Source organism: Canis lupus, chromosome 12, assembly GCF_048164855.1.
Source record: "Canis lupus baileyi chromosome 12, mCanLup2.hap1, whole genome shotgun sequence".
NCBI classification, from domain to species: domain Eukaryota; kingdom Metazoa; phylum Chordata; class Mammalia; order Carnivora; family Canidae; genus Canis; species Canis lupus.
Genome location: NC_132849.1, coordinates 56,620,734 through 56,635,552, shown reverse-complemented (window position 1 = coordinate 56,635,552; position 14,819 = coordinate 56,620,734). Strand labels below are relative to the sequence as shown.

Below are 14,819 nucleotides of genomic sequence, written 5' to 3'. Positions count from 1 at the left end.
CAAACCTTACAGTGCCCAAAAACGTGGTGTCTAGGGAGAGGAGTTGTGAATATTTCTGTACCAATGCCCACGCTGTCCCTGATGCCTTGTAACAGGTGTTTCATCTAATTCTTGTTCTGGTTTCATGTCCATCCATTGACCTCTTGATTATAATTTGGCTTCCTCTGTGCTTTCCCATGGGGCGATAAGCAGCGGTCATGCTGATGTGATCTTGAGGTTTCTATTACAATTAGAGTCCTCTTATTATTTAAAAAAAGTTGGCATTCTGGTCACTCCAGTGAGCTTGGTAAGTGTGATTCCATCCTGAGAGATAGGTGGGCTTTTGGTGTGGGCTGTAAAATCATGTAATTGTCGTAAAACTGATGGCCAGACCTTGGATCATTGTAAATTTCCAATGTCAATATTGCCTTATGTCTGTCATTCTCTCTTTTAGACACATTTGTCACACTGTATGCTCTAGCTAGGAGCAACCCTTTTCCTTCCTATTTTAAACCTCTCTAGGTATCATTAGCCTCATATGCAGACGGGGAAATAGAAGCTTAGGGACATTGAATGATTCCTTAAAAAATCACAGTGCTGTGGTGAAGCAGATTTAGAATCCAGATCTTTCTGACATCAACCCCCAGGCTGTTTCTCCCTCATAACTAACACTCATCTTCTTTGCACCCAATATTTCTTTTACAGCAGCCTAGCATTGCATGACACGTTCAGTGGTGAGAATATTGCCTTCAGATGTTTTTGCGATGGACAAAAGCTCGCAGCCTTTACAAAAAAATGCTTCTGTAAAGATCAATTACCATCTTTGTGACCATGTATAAGACTCAGTCACAAAACATGAGAATGTAATTTCCAGGATTCCATAACTGAAGGCATTTTCAGATACGTATGTTAAGTGCAAGTCTTGGAACAAAGAAGAAATTCTGTCTGGCGGTTCTTTTCCTTCTGGAGACAGAGAGGTGCAGGAAGATAAAAGAAGACAAGTCAAGGGCTCCTGCAGAGGTGAAAAGCAGAGGGGTTAGTTGCTGCATTAAAGATGCTTGGGAAGTTCTTCCCAATCATCCACCTCCATCCACATAGACTGTTTGTTCCCTTGAGTGGAGAGGGCCAGACCAGACAGATAGGGAAGCAGCAATCTGTGAAAACCATCTGTAAGCGCTGACGGGACTTTGGCAGGGAGGCCGACTGGGATCTGTTCCTACTGATCTGTAAATCCAGCTTTCAAAACTGTTCCCCACAGGATGCCTGGGGATGGCTTAGAATATTTCGTGGGTCAATTTCAGTAACAACTGAGAGTGTTGTAGCAGGACAGGAGGAAGTGCCAGCTGGATCCACTGCAGAGGACATTCCTCAGGTCTCATCTTGGATGTCACCTCTGCGGGACCGTCCTTCCTACTAGGTGCCCTGACCTGAATTATATTTCCCTATTTATGTATTTCAGAGATCAACTATCTGAATCTTATTCATTTAACTTTTCCCAGTTGGGATGTAAGCTTCATGAGGGTAGAGACTTCATTTGTCTTTTCTCATCTTTATATGAGTAGAGAGTCTGGCATATGGGGGATGCTCTATAAATACTTGTTGATTGATTGATTACATGAATAAGTGAAGAAGCAACTGAACTAATGTGTGGGCAAAAAAGATGGCAAGGGATGGTGAGGAACCATGGTGAGTGGAAGGGGCTCAGCATTTGGAAGGATACCCATCTGATCCCAATCCTGATCCTAAAGTAACTGATAAATGACCTTCGAAAGTTTGGTTCTTCATCTATAAAAATCTGTTTTATGGAATTATTATCAATACTGAATGACAGAACAATGCAGGTGCATTACCATTTTGCAAGGTCACTGGCACAATAGCTGACATACAAGAGTATGACTAGACATTAGGGTCAGTCTTCCCTCCAAGTACATAAGCGCAACCATACATCTACCTTGTGATAAGCAAGGTTCAGATCAACATGTACTTCTAGTCCCCCCGCACTAAGCACTTGGGATCTGGAGATAAGTAAGTTTCAAATCCTGCCCTCGAAATGCCCATTTATTTAGAGACATTCAAATCAAGTTTGGAGCACAGGGCAGAGGGTCACATTTTCCTCATTACTTAATTATATAAGCACCTACTTTATATCTCACACAATTATTCTATTGAATTTTGTTTCCCAATCAAACTTTTTTTTTTTTAAATTTTTATTTATTTATGATAGTCACAGAGAGAGAGAGAGGCAGAGACACAGGCAGAGGGAGAAGCAGGCTCCATGCACCGGGAGCCCGACGTGGGATTCGATCCCGGGTCTCCAGGATCGCGCCCTGGGCCAAAGGCAGGCGCCAAACCGCTGCGCCACCCAGGGATCCCCCCAATCAAACTTAAGAGGTAGATACTATTATCCTAATTTTGCAGATGAAGATGTTGAGGCTTAGAGAAGTGAAGTATCTTGTTCAGGATCACACCCTGCACCGGCAGATGCTAAGAGCTCCATACCAGTTCCATCACTGTCTATGCTCCATTCACTATGTATCACGCCTGCGCATTCCTTACAACTCCATTGGTGACTTCAGAGAAAATGTCTATTCTTTGCTTATCTATTTGCATAGGCAACGTGTATTCTCCTGATTCTAATTGAATCTTTCTTCTTGGAGTCCACGGAGGTTTTGATATATGCCTGCTTTTATTTAAGCTGTTGGCTGCGACAGCTTGGTTTATTTCATTTATTATAAAGGATGTGCACATATTATGTATTATGCTCTAGGGAAACTTAGTGAATCATCCTGTGATTCAAAATATCAAACTAGTGGTTTTTTGAACTGCAGCCATCATTTGGTGCAATCACAGTTTAGCCGTTTGGAAGTCTTCCCTGATAGCCATTTTGTTTTACAGTGACAACCCACAAACAGAACTGAAAAATAATAATAAAATATATTGAGGATAAACTACACCTACATATAATACCATCTCACAAATTAAATGCCAAGCCAAAGAAGCTAGGCACAAACGATTCCGTACTGTATGATTCCACCTCCATAGAGTTCAAAAACAGGCAAAGCGAACCTATGGTGAGAGAAGTCAAGATGTTGGCTCCCTTGGGGGGTGGGCAGCATCCAGAGGAGGTGTGAAGAAGACTTCTGGGTGCTGGTAATATTCTATTTTTTGATCTGGATGCTGGTCACACAGATACATTCACTTTGATATACATGCAATCATTTTGGTATCACTGAGCTGTACACTTAAAAGTTGAGCACTTTTCATATATGTAGTATAATTTAATAAAAGTTAATTAAAAATTTGTGAATTCTACTGTGAACCAAGTACTATAATAGGTGTCTGATATGAGTTGTCTATAATCTGCACAACTTAATAAATTTACCACGATAATCTTCACAGACTTTCAAGGTTGGTTATTTTTTATACCTATTTAACAGATATAGAGACTGAGGCTTGGAGAATAAATTCACTTGAGATATCATAATGAATAAATGATGATAGAGCTGAGCTTTCACATCCAGAAAAACTGATTCTACAGCAGCCCACTTTTCTTTTTATGGCATTTGAATTTAAGTTTTATCATGAAATTGTTTAGTTAGTGTACCAGTCCTTTTGAGAAACTTGTCACTAAGATTGGTGACAAGTGCAAAATTCTTGGCAGAGTAATTTTTAAAAAGTGAGTTTGAGTTGGTAAATAGGAGGCTTTATAAGGGCTTGCTCACAAGGAAAGCAACTTAAATTGGTATAGAAATTGAAATGGCCATGACTTGGGAATCTTGCTGGCAGAAGAAATGAGGTGATGGACTGACCTAGTCCAGGTGAGCTCAAACTGAGCAGCGCATGGCTTCTCATGATGGGAGACCTGTGGGGGAGTTTGCAGATCCTTTCCAACAGGACAGACATTTCTGCTGTTACAGCCCCAACAGATGGTCATTTTTAAAAAGTATTTTATTTATTTATTCATCAGAGACACACAGAAAGAGGCAGAGACATAGGCAGAGGAAGAAGCAGACTCCTTGTAGAGAACCTGATGTGGGACTTGATTCCAGGACCCCAGGATCACGACCTGAGCCGAAGGCAGACACTCAACCACTGGGCCACCCAGGTGCCACAGGTGGCCATTTTTATCCAGCTCTTTTTTTTTTTTTTTTATCCAGCTCTTACTTGAACACCCAATCCCTTCTTCCCTTAGTATGATCCTTTACAGATAATGCAATACCCACTCACCCCCAGTCCCTATGTCCCATGTCAAATAACCTTGTCAGAGACAGATGGAGGATCATTGCATCAATTCTGTAGATGAGGAGACAGCATTAGAGAAGTCGAGTGACTTGTTTCAGATGATACAGCTAGTAAGTGGGAGCAATTAATTGATTGCAATGATTAATTACTTAATTCCTCTGAAAGAAATTTGAATTAATTCCCATGTTCTTTTCCCTACGCCACACTGCCTCTTTCCGAGTGGACGCTCACTGTGTAGAAGGCAGCCTTTTCAGGTGCCACTAGTTGTTTATTTTTTAAGAATTTTCTTCTTCTAATTAACTGAGAAAAATATCTGCTGGAAGGCCTCACCTCTCACTTTTCTCCAGATCATGGGCTACTTTCTATCTTTGACCATGAAGTGGTCCCTCTGTCAGTGCTGATTTCTGACCACCATTCAAGCAGACCCTCTTGATATTTGCTCACCTTGTGCATTCAGCTACTGTGCTTCCATCTGAAACATAATTCTGCTTTGTTCTCTCGGTTCACACCCGGTGAGCCCCCAGATCAGATCCATGGCTCTTTCTTGAGATGCCAGGTTTGTACCCTGTGCGCCTCTGTTTTTCCCTCAACTCTACCAGGGGTTAGGCCAGAGGTCTACAAAGAGGAAGGCCCTGAGAAAATTCAAATAAAACATCAAAATAGATAAGTGGGGAGAAAAACACTTGCTTCAGCATGTGTGGTATTGTTTTGGTGAATGGAAATCCCAGGGTGAGAGATCTCAGCTCAAAGGAAGAATTTTTTCACACCATGAGAGACTAAGTGCCAAGGAAGGAGTGAGCTTCGGAGTTTCCATGTTGGCTCAAAGGTAGTCAATCACTTGGATGACTACTAAACAGATGGGACAGTCAAGAGGGTCAGGTGATGGGCTGATCTGCTCTGCAGCTTCCACGCTTCTTTGAACGTGGAAGACACTAAACAGTGTCCTTTAGATCACAGCTGTCTTAATCTGCTCAGCCTGTCACAATAAAATGCCACAACTGGGGGGGGGACTTACATAACAGAAATTTATGATGTCACAGTTTGGGAGGCTGGGAAGTCCAGGATCAAGGTGCCAGCAGGGTTGGTTTTTGGTGTGAGCTCTCTTCTTGGCTTGTAAACAGCTGCCTTCCCTCTGTGTCCTCACGTGATAGGGAGAGAGCAAGCCAACTCTCTGGTGTCTCTTCTCATAAGACACTAATGCCATTGGGTCAGGGCACCACCCTTTTGACCTCATTTAACCTTAATTATCTCCTAAAGGTCACATCTCTAAATAAAGCCCACACTGAGGGTTAGGGCTTCCACAGGTGAATTCTGGGTGGAGATTTGGTGGGACACCCTCAGTCTATAGCAATGATCCAGGTCTTTCTCTCTATTTACATGACAATTGAAGCAAATGTTTCACAAATATACTTGTTTTGTTCAGTTATGCTTTATTTTATACTCTTTTATTAAAAATTTTCTGACTTTGGCCATGAAATTGAGTTCACATTTACCTTGAAAACCACCTTGTTACAACATTTTGTCTGGAATAGGTGTTGGATCTCAACTTCCAGTTTTTATTTGGGTAAAGAGGGTGGTATCATTTAATATCTCCAAATCAGTACTTTTTTGTTTAAAAAGTGAGCAGTACTCATATCTGTTCTGTGAAAATTCCAACTGTAAATGAGAAAATAAAATATAGAAAATTAAAACAAACAAACAAACCACCATGTTAGTAGGTGATGATGATGATGATGATGAAGATGATGATGATGGCAACAGTCATGTAGTGCTAACAGTTAATAGCAGCTAGGGACATTTTTTTGTAGAAGCTAAGAATTTTAGAACAAATGCATCACTTGTGAACAACAGCCTGTTTGGATCTTAGGGACACCACTAATTTTGCAAATGACCTGGTTTCTCTCTTTGTCTTGGTCACTAGAAAGTTCAGAGCAAAAATCACTCACCTCTGGTCCAAGATCATATGGAATAGAGTTTTATGGACTCGTCTTTCCCCTGCCTTTTCTCTTCTTATTCCTGGTTTCTCCCCTTTATTGTTGATTTACTTTTCCTGTTGTACCATGTTGATATATGTTTAACACTCTTTGTGGTGTGGAACCAACTGTGGTTAAAAAAAAGAAACAAATAACCAAACATCACTTAGTGTAATTGTTACAGCAGGCTATGCTGTATTATTACTCTCATTCATGTATAAAACAATGACTTTCAAAGAGGTTAGGTAACTTTCTATAGTTGTACAGCTTGTACATGGGAAATCTTGGTCTCAAAAACAGTGAGTGTTTCTTTGGAACCTTCCAAGGCACCCACTTCCTCCTTGGAAATGTCTTCTAGTTTTAAGAGTGTTGTATTCTTGGTCTACCTTTAGAGGGTTGGTGGCAGCAGACACCCTGGATCTGTGTCCATGTTCATAGTCATCACTAAGCCTCCTCCAATCAGCCCATCCACGTGCCATCTGTTCCCTCCCCTTGTACACAGGGACCCTGGGGCTTGTGCGTTTCCTTCAAGAGCAACCACAGGTCTTTTCAGGCTAAAAAAGTGTGGCAGCAACATGCCCACAGGTTAGGGTAGGGGCTCACATCTGTGCTGTCACATGGTCTTGAGTTACTTGGATCAAAACAGAATCTTCTCTACTTCCATTGTTCCTGGAGTAGACTGTGGGCAGCTCCAGGGCAAGAAGGTTTCTCCACCTCTGGGATCTAGCAAAGATCTGGGGCAAGTCAGATCGCTGACTCTCTTCAGGGAGACCATCAGTAAGCAAACAGAGACACGTCTTGTGATAATAATGGTAATAAAAACAATAATAGTGACAGCTAATTTCATTGTATAGTTGCCAAATGCCAGCTACTTTTTAGAAAAGATTTTATTTATTTGAGAGAAAGAGAGAGAGAAAGAGAGAGAGAAAGAATGAGCAGGAGAGAGGGGCAGAGGAAGAGGAAGAAGCAGGCTCCTCACTGAGCAGGGAGCCTGACACGTGACTCAATCCCAGGACCCCGAGATCATGACCTGAGCCAAAGGCAGATGCTTAACTGACTGAGTCACCCAGGTGCCCCTTGAAAAGTTTCCTGAATTTCTTTCATGAAATCTTCACATTGACATGATGATGCAGGTACTATTTTGCTCCGTTTTAGAAATGGGAGTCCTCACTCACAGAGGGAGGAGGGAGCCTATGTGATCCCAGCCACACAGCTAACAAGGAGCACCCCAGAAGGTAGATGCTGGTGCCCTCGCTCCAGAACCCGAGATCTTCACCACCATGGACCCAGCTGCATCATTCCCCCACAGGCTCCCATCCTAGGTCCTGGGACCGGGCTCAGGGGGTCTCGGCTGAGTGTCTAGTAGAGTTTACATTGACCTCTCTCACACCCCAGCATTCCTCCCTGGGTATTGTATAGATTGGATTCAGTTCTGAGAGACTCTCAATGCTCTGATTACATTGTTGGTTTATGCTGGTTTCATTTCAGGTCATGAGGCAAGAAGGAAACAGTCTCGAACGCCTGCCAAGCTGTTCTGCCCAGCGAGCCTCTTTCCACAAGCGCGGTGCTCTGGGGCGCGCCTGAAGCTCCAGCCAGCCAAGGCTCTTTCCTGCCTTCAAAGGCCCACCTCGAGTCAATGCCAGAACCCGGCAACAGATCCTGGTCCAACTCATGCAAACCGCAGAACTGCAGGGCGGTTGAGGCCACTGAATCCTGAGTTGAGATCAAGTGGTTTAATACCAAAGGAAAACATCTTCAAAGTTTTGTTAGAGAGAAAGTCAAACAGTGATAATATTGAACTCTCCGGCCTGCTAAGTCATTTCTATTTGGTCAGCTCTTGATAGGATGTGAGGTCTGAGGGCCCCCGCCCACCGGTTTATTGTTAACGCAGTGAACGTGTTTATGTGGATCAAGCAGACGCCAGAAGGCGGACTTGGCCCGGCTCAGTATGGACAGAGGAATGTTTCCACGCCAGGTCTGGGGGGTCCTCGACTCTGCATAGTTTCTCTAGTTAACCCCCAACTGCTCTATATATTCCAACATTTTGGGCCATGTTTTATGGGTTTGGGAAATGGAGTTTGCAGCAGAAGGAAGAAAAATAATATTTTACTGAGGGTAGAAAGTAGAAGGGCTGGGGCTCCAAACACATCTTGATTCCAAGACGGGTGCTTTGGAACCATGTCTCAGGGCCAAACACACACCCCCTCCCCTTAATTAACTAATTAATATATTTTATTTTTAATTCTTTTAAAAAAAGATTTTAGTTATTCATGAGAGACACACAGAGAGAGGCAGAGACACAGGCAGAAGGAGAAGCAGGCTCCCTGCAGGGAACCCGATATGGGACTCGATCCCAGGGCCCTGGGACCATGACCTGAGCCAAAGGCAGATCATGCTCAACCATTGAGCCACACAGGTCCCCCAATTAATATATATATATATATATATATATATATATATATATATATATTTTTTTTTTTTTTTTTTTTTAGAATGAGAAAGAGAGAGAGAGAGCACGAGCAGGAGAGGGGCAGAGGGAGAGGAAGAGAGAATCCCAAGCAGGCTCCACGCTCAGTGCGGAGCTGAGCGCGGGGCTTGACCTCACCACCCTGAGAGCATGACCTGAGCCAAAATCAAGACACTTAACTGACTGAGCCATCCAGGTGACTCAAACGCATCCCGCCTTTACTGTCAGAGGCTTGCACTCCCCCACCTTCCGTGCTCCCCACTGGGCTGAAGCCTTGGGTTGGGCCGAGCATGCCCACTGTGGGCGCCACCAGAGCTGACGAGCACCGTGCTGTCTGGCCCCTGGTGCACACGGCAGGACCACACTCTCCAGGCTCTTTTGTCACCAGGCTGTGTTTGTGCCCATGCAGTGTGAGCAGAAGTGATGTATGTGTGTGCAGTTCAGTCTGAAGTAGAGATCAGTGCGGGGGAAGTCTGTTCATGCATCTTCCTGAGATTAAGGGCAATTAAAAAAAATAAAAAATAAAAAGAGCTGTTGAAGGGAACGGCAGAAGCAGGGCTGGCAGATGGGGATTCGGCTGCATTAGGCCACAGAGATTTGGGATTTGTGGCTGACAGCCTAGCTCCCCTTACTACGGGCAGGAAGACGAAGGTATTGAGGGAACGCTGGGGAGGAGTCGGGGTGCAGAGATTGCGGGTGAGGGGGATGCATAACTGTAGCCGTAAGAAGCAGCACAGGTTCCCTGGTCCTCCCTTGTCCACAGATGACCTGTAGTGAGGACCAGCAGAGGGTCCGTTCAGTGGAGAAGATGGAGGGAGGAGGGAGCTCTGAGGTTGGACCGCTTTGCTCAGCCCCATGTCTTGCTGGCTGGGTCATCATGGACCAGTGTCGGAATGCTCTGTGGCTCTGGCTGAGGGGAGAGGGCTCCCCGCGCAGGGCAGGGGTGTCCTGGAGGCTCTACGTTGACCATCACCAGCTTCCCCAGGCAGGACCAAAGCCATAGCATCTTCATCCTTGGGGAGGGGGTCGAGAAACTTCTCTGGTGTGTCATAGAGACCCTCCTAGGCCCTGCTGCGCTAAGTTGCTTGGTGAAGGCTTAGCCAAAGCTTTTCCCTTGTTAATTTTCTGAGTCCCAGATTCCAAAGAGAAGTAGGAGGCAGGAATCCAAACAGGTCACTTTCCAGAAACAGCTTGTCATCCCATGTGCCTGCAGCACTGGCTACTTGGCGTGGGCTGGTGGGAGACGGAGGTGGGCACACACACCTCGGGTTTCTAAATGCCTCGCCAGTGGGTTTGGGCTTTAGTGTCGGGCTAGCCTGCGCTGTCCCGGAGCCAGGAAAGCGGTGGTGGGGAACAGAGCAAATGTATAGAGGGTGCTGGTCCAAGGTGGAGACCATGAGGACATCAAGCAAAGGGCAGGAGAGCTGCAGCTGTGCTGATGGGCCTGGGGGTGCCGCAGGTGAGGGATGGTCGGGAATGAGCAGCTGATTCCAGGGCTGGGAGGGGGTGCAGTGAAGACACGCCAGCAGGGAGCGGGAGTCCAGGGTGGAAATTTCTGTAGCATCCTCTGTGCCTCCCTCAGGACAGGCTGGGCCTCTCGGGGCTCTGCGTGGGCAGCACATGCCCATCAGCAAGCTGCAGGAAGGTCATGCAGCGTCTCTTGCTTTCCACGACCGCTCCTGGAGCAGGTCAGGTCTTCCAGCCTTCCCAAGCTTCGGGACCTGGGTGTGCCCACCTGAGGTTCCTGGAATTCGGGCAAGGACTCCAAACGCCACAGACCCCTTGGCTTCTGTCCAAGGGCAGTGCTCAGTGGCCTGGACGGATGCCCCTTTCACGGGTAGGCTGTGCCGTGGCACACAGAGGGGACCGTCCAGGGCTGCCTGTTGGGGCTCCAGCCCGGGTTGAGGGTGGCCAGATGTAGCAAATAAAAATACAGGCCACCCAGTTACATCTGTATTTCAGATACAAAAGGAATACACTTTTTGTATAAATACATGCGGGAGAGTGCACGGGACATACTTATTTGTCATTTATCTGAGTTTCAGGCCTAACTGGATGTGCTAAGTTTTCCTGGTATGCCTGCCTGGGTTCCCCCTGGCCTGGATGCACACCCTCTGCATGGACAGAGGGGACTTCCCTAGCCAGGCGTCTCCTCCCAGTACCCAGGGAGAGTGCTACCGACTGCGTGACAGGGGCCAGCGGACCTCCACCCTGGCCAACCCCGTCCTCCCTGCTGCCAGCAGCTCCCTCACGTGCACTTGCATTCAGGACACTCAGCACCAGGCGCCGGCAGCTGGGAGGGCAGCGGGGCCGTCATCCATCACGCTGCCACCAAGGCGTGCTAACAGACCACGGCGGTTCCAGCACATTGATGATGGTTAGGATCTTAATGAAGATTTGTGGTGCTGCTGGAAGACGCTTTGGGTCCATTGTTGTCTCCGGCAGATGGGACGAGGCCCTGGGGAGCGGCTTATGGAAAGGGAGGTTCTGGAGGTGGGAGGGGTGGGAAGGGTGCGTGACCAGCAGGAGGAGGTGGAAGCTGCAGGGAGGTGGCTGAGGAGAGCTGGGAGGCGGTGGTTCTGAGGCCTCCAAGCAAAGCATAGGGAACAGGGCAAGAGGTGGTGAAGATGGAAAAGTTAGCAGTTAAGGGATTATTGGTTTCCTCTGGCTGCTGTGACAAATTGCCACCAACTCGGTGGCTTCGAAGGACAGACATGTGTTCTCTCGTGGTTCTGGAGCCCAGGAGCCTGGAATCGGTCTCACTGGGCCAATACTGAAATCAAGATGCATACAGGACCAGGCTCCACCTGGGGATTCTGTGGGGGAGAATCCATTCCTCGCGACTTCCAGCTTCTGGTGGTTCCACATTCCTTGGCTTACGGCCCCAGCCCTCTGATCTCTGCCTCCGGTGTCAGATGGCCTCCTCTCTTCTGTCTCAAAACTCCCTCTGCTTCTGCCTCACAAGGGTATGCATGTGCATTTAGGACCCACCATGATAACACTGGATGAGCTCCTCGGCTCAAGATCTTAAACTTCATCATATCTTCTGCTGTATCAAGCCGCGCTCGCACTTTTGCCGTATAACGTGTCATGCACTCGTCCGGGAGTTGGGAGTCACTGTTCAGCTCACTGCCTGGTGCGAGGAGGAGCCAGCATCATGCCTGGTGGGGAAGGTTCCTTCAAGGAGTCACCTGGAAGCCCTGCCCAAGCTTTCATTGTCTTCCCTGTTACGTTAACACCTTGAAGCCAATGCAGGGCAGTTCACACCCTCCATGGAGCCATAGAGGGAGGCATGCACTCTGGGGAGAAGGTGCCAGGCTGGGAGTTCCAGCTCTGCCTTTGACCTAGTAGGTGACCCTGTTCAGGTCATGGCTCCTCCTTGGGACTAGTCTCACTCATCTGGATGCAGATGTTGGATTGCATAGCTTCTAAGGGCCCCTCGAACCCAGAGACCCGTTGGTGAAGTCCAATCTCATTTTCCGCCAGGGAAACTGAGCTCCCTGGAAATGGAGCTGCAGGTCTTTTCAGCTTAATTGAAGCATAGAGCCCAACCTTGGCTGTAGTCCAAGGTGAAATTTCAGTCCGGGCTCCCGGCTTGCTTTGAGCAGCTCTTTACAACTCAGAACTGAGGTCATAATTCAACCCACGATTGACATTATGGCTAAGAATGTTTTACTGAAGCCACGTCCTGACTTTGTGGCACAGCACAAACCCGGATCCACAGAGAAGCAGCTGGAGAGTGCAATGAAATTAGACAAGGGCAGCTCTGTGTGACCTTGGGCCTGTCGTTGAACTTCTCCAAATCTCAATTTTGCATTTTAAAAAAATGGTATTGTGAGGGTTGTCCATTTGTGAGAATGAATAATCAATAAATGCAAAATGCTCAGGAGAATGTTTGGTTTGTGTGAGGGGCTGAGCAAGGGGTAACTCTGGCCCAAGGCCTTCCTCTAAAGGCTTCTCCTGTTTCCCCCACCCCACCCCAAACTCCCAGTTCTCGCCCTCTGGCCACATTGCTGCTCCTGGACCACGCTCGCCCGGTGTGGTGTGCTGTCCTATCTCAGGGCCTTGCCCTGGTGTTCTCTCAGCCAGGTGTTCAAATACTCCCAGATGTGTGCACAGCTCACGCCTCACTCCCTGAAGGTGTTCACAGCCACGTCATCTTCTCCCGTCTCACTGTCCCCCCTCTCTAACATGTCACCCTCTTCCCCACTTTCTTTTCTTCCTGGGACGTGTCTTGATGCAACTTCCTGTATGTTTTGTGTATTTTTCTAGTTGCCCGGTTACTTCTCCTTAGTTAAAATGTAAGCTTTATGAGGTGAGGCTTCTGGCTTATTTTTATCACTAAGGAATTCCCACTTAAAACAGGCACTGCTTTAAGAAATATTTGTTGAGTGAATGAGTGAATGAATGAGTGAGGCCAGGGAAATGCTCTTGAAGCTGCCATGCAGAAGACAGAGCATTGGGAGTGATGAGTACCTGGTAAGAGGCCATCACAGTCATGCCAGAGCTGCTGGTGGCGGCTCAGAGCAGGGAGGTAGCAGTGGGGGCGCTGGGGGTGTGAGTGGCTTCCTGGAGGTAGAGATGAGAGAACGTGCTGATGTATCCGTTGTAGGGGTGACAGAGAGGGAGGTGCCACGGAGGACTCCAGTCGCCTGTAGTGTGTGGGTAAATGCAAGTCCTGTTTCCTGAGCTGGAGATCACTGGCAAAGAGCAGGTTTGCAATGCCCACATCCAGGGGCCCTTGCAACAAGGGATACATGGAGGAAAATGAACTGTACCACCATCAGGGGAGCTGGGTTCCGGCTTCCGCCTTCAAGATGAGTTCACTATTTGACCTGAAGTGATGTATTTCACCTCCCTGGGCTGGAGGTAGTTCCACCATAAAGGGAGGGAGAAGCTGGGGTAGAGCCCATCTGAGGTCCTCGGGTGTGCAATATGGGACACTGGGTCCTTGGGTGTGCAATATGGGACACTGGGTAAGGCGAGGCTTTGGAGTTAGACACGTTTGGGGTCAAAGCTAACCCTTGTCATTTACTAGTTAAATTTCACTCAACTCCATTGCCTCATCTCTAAAATGGGACAGTAGTTCTGCCCTCACAAAGATGTTGTGAAGTTCAAGTGATATAATACCTGTAAGTGCCGAACGCTGTGCCTGGCACACAATGTAGAACAAACAATTTGCTCAGGTCTTTCCTCCAACTCCTTGCTTCCCACAGTACACACAGATCCTGACTCCCGGTCCCCACTAGCCACTCACCTCTCTGCAGATGGAGCTGCATGGTATGAAGTTTATAAGGCTCTTGATCTCTTCATATCTAAGGAATTTACTATTTCAATGCAAACATACCCTGTGGATTATTGCAAAAGGCCATTAAATATGTATCAAATAAAAATGTTAAGAGGAAGAGCTATGGCTTCGCTCAGTGTTGCTTGACTATATTATATAGAAAGAATACGAATTATAATCTTCTTTCTCTGCCATCACCTTTCTGTTAGATTTTCTCACACCAGGTGTTCAATTCCCAGTGAGAAAACTTCTTCTTCCCAGTCTGACATTTTCAAATGTGTTGATACGTACCCAATGGAGTGATTCTACAGAAGATGGTGCCACTCAAAGCTCCAACCTGAATGAAGTAGCTCCCCGAATTCTATTTATGTCATAATGAATATATTCAACTTAATAGCGTCAAAGACTTTGCAGGCACACCTGCAGCAAAGAACGCAGTATGGGTCTGGAGTGATTCGAATTTTCCTTCCACAAAAATAATTCTGGCAGCTTGGGATCAATATCTTCCTCCCATATGTTTCATATTCTCTTCAAAGTATAATTGAAGACACTCTTCTCAACAGTACTTTTCGGTGTGAACGCATTCAGAAATTCTAAAAAGGTAATTTGAAAAGGAAGGAAACTAACATTTGGCTCGCGTCTCCCATGTATCGAGGCTGTGTTATGCACCTTGCATATGTTATCTCATTTAATCTGCACAACTGTGTGGCAAAGATAATATCAGGCTTACTTTTGGAGAACGGGAGTCTGAGGCTCGGAGAGGTGGAGTTACCTGCCTAAGATCACACAGTCTTTCGTGGTGCGATCAGGATCTGAAGCCAGTGTTGACTGACTCCAAAACTTGCTCTCTTGAGTGTGGTCCTGTACTCTT

The 14,819-nt window shown here is 46.6% G+C and overlaps 2 long non-coding RNA genes across 5 annotated transcripts in view; one reads left to right on the top strand and one right to left on the bottom strand.

Annotated features, from left to right (window-relative positions):
- Positions 1–8,635, top strand: part of LOC140601729 (uncharacterized) — an 84,053-nt gene extending 75,418 nt beyond the window's left edge. For both annotated transcript variants that reach the window (XR_012004773.1, XR_012004772.1), the window contains exon 3: positions 7,683–8,635. This is a non-coding gene — a long non-coding RNA (uncharacterized lncRNA). The remainder of the gene's footprint in view (positions 1–7,682) is intronic.
- Positions 5,532–14,295, bottom strand: LOC140601728 (uncharacterized). 3 transcript variants are annotated; one of them, XR_012004770.1, is made up of 4 exons: positions 14,240–14,295; positions 13,919–14,009; positions 6,168–6,322; positions 5,532–5,877 (listed from the first exon to the last, which is right to left on the bottom strand). It is a non-coding gene; the product is annotated as an uncharacterized lncRNA (long non-coding RNA). The 3 variants fall into 3 exon arrangements; XR_012004771.1 differs by lacking the exon at positions 14,240–14,295 and adding an exon at positions 14,147–14,238; XR_012004769.1 differs by lacking the exon at positions 14,240–14,295 and having other exon boundaries at positions 5,533–5,877; positions 13,919–14,233.
- Between the last annotated feature and the right edge of the window lie 524 nt (positions 14,296–14,819).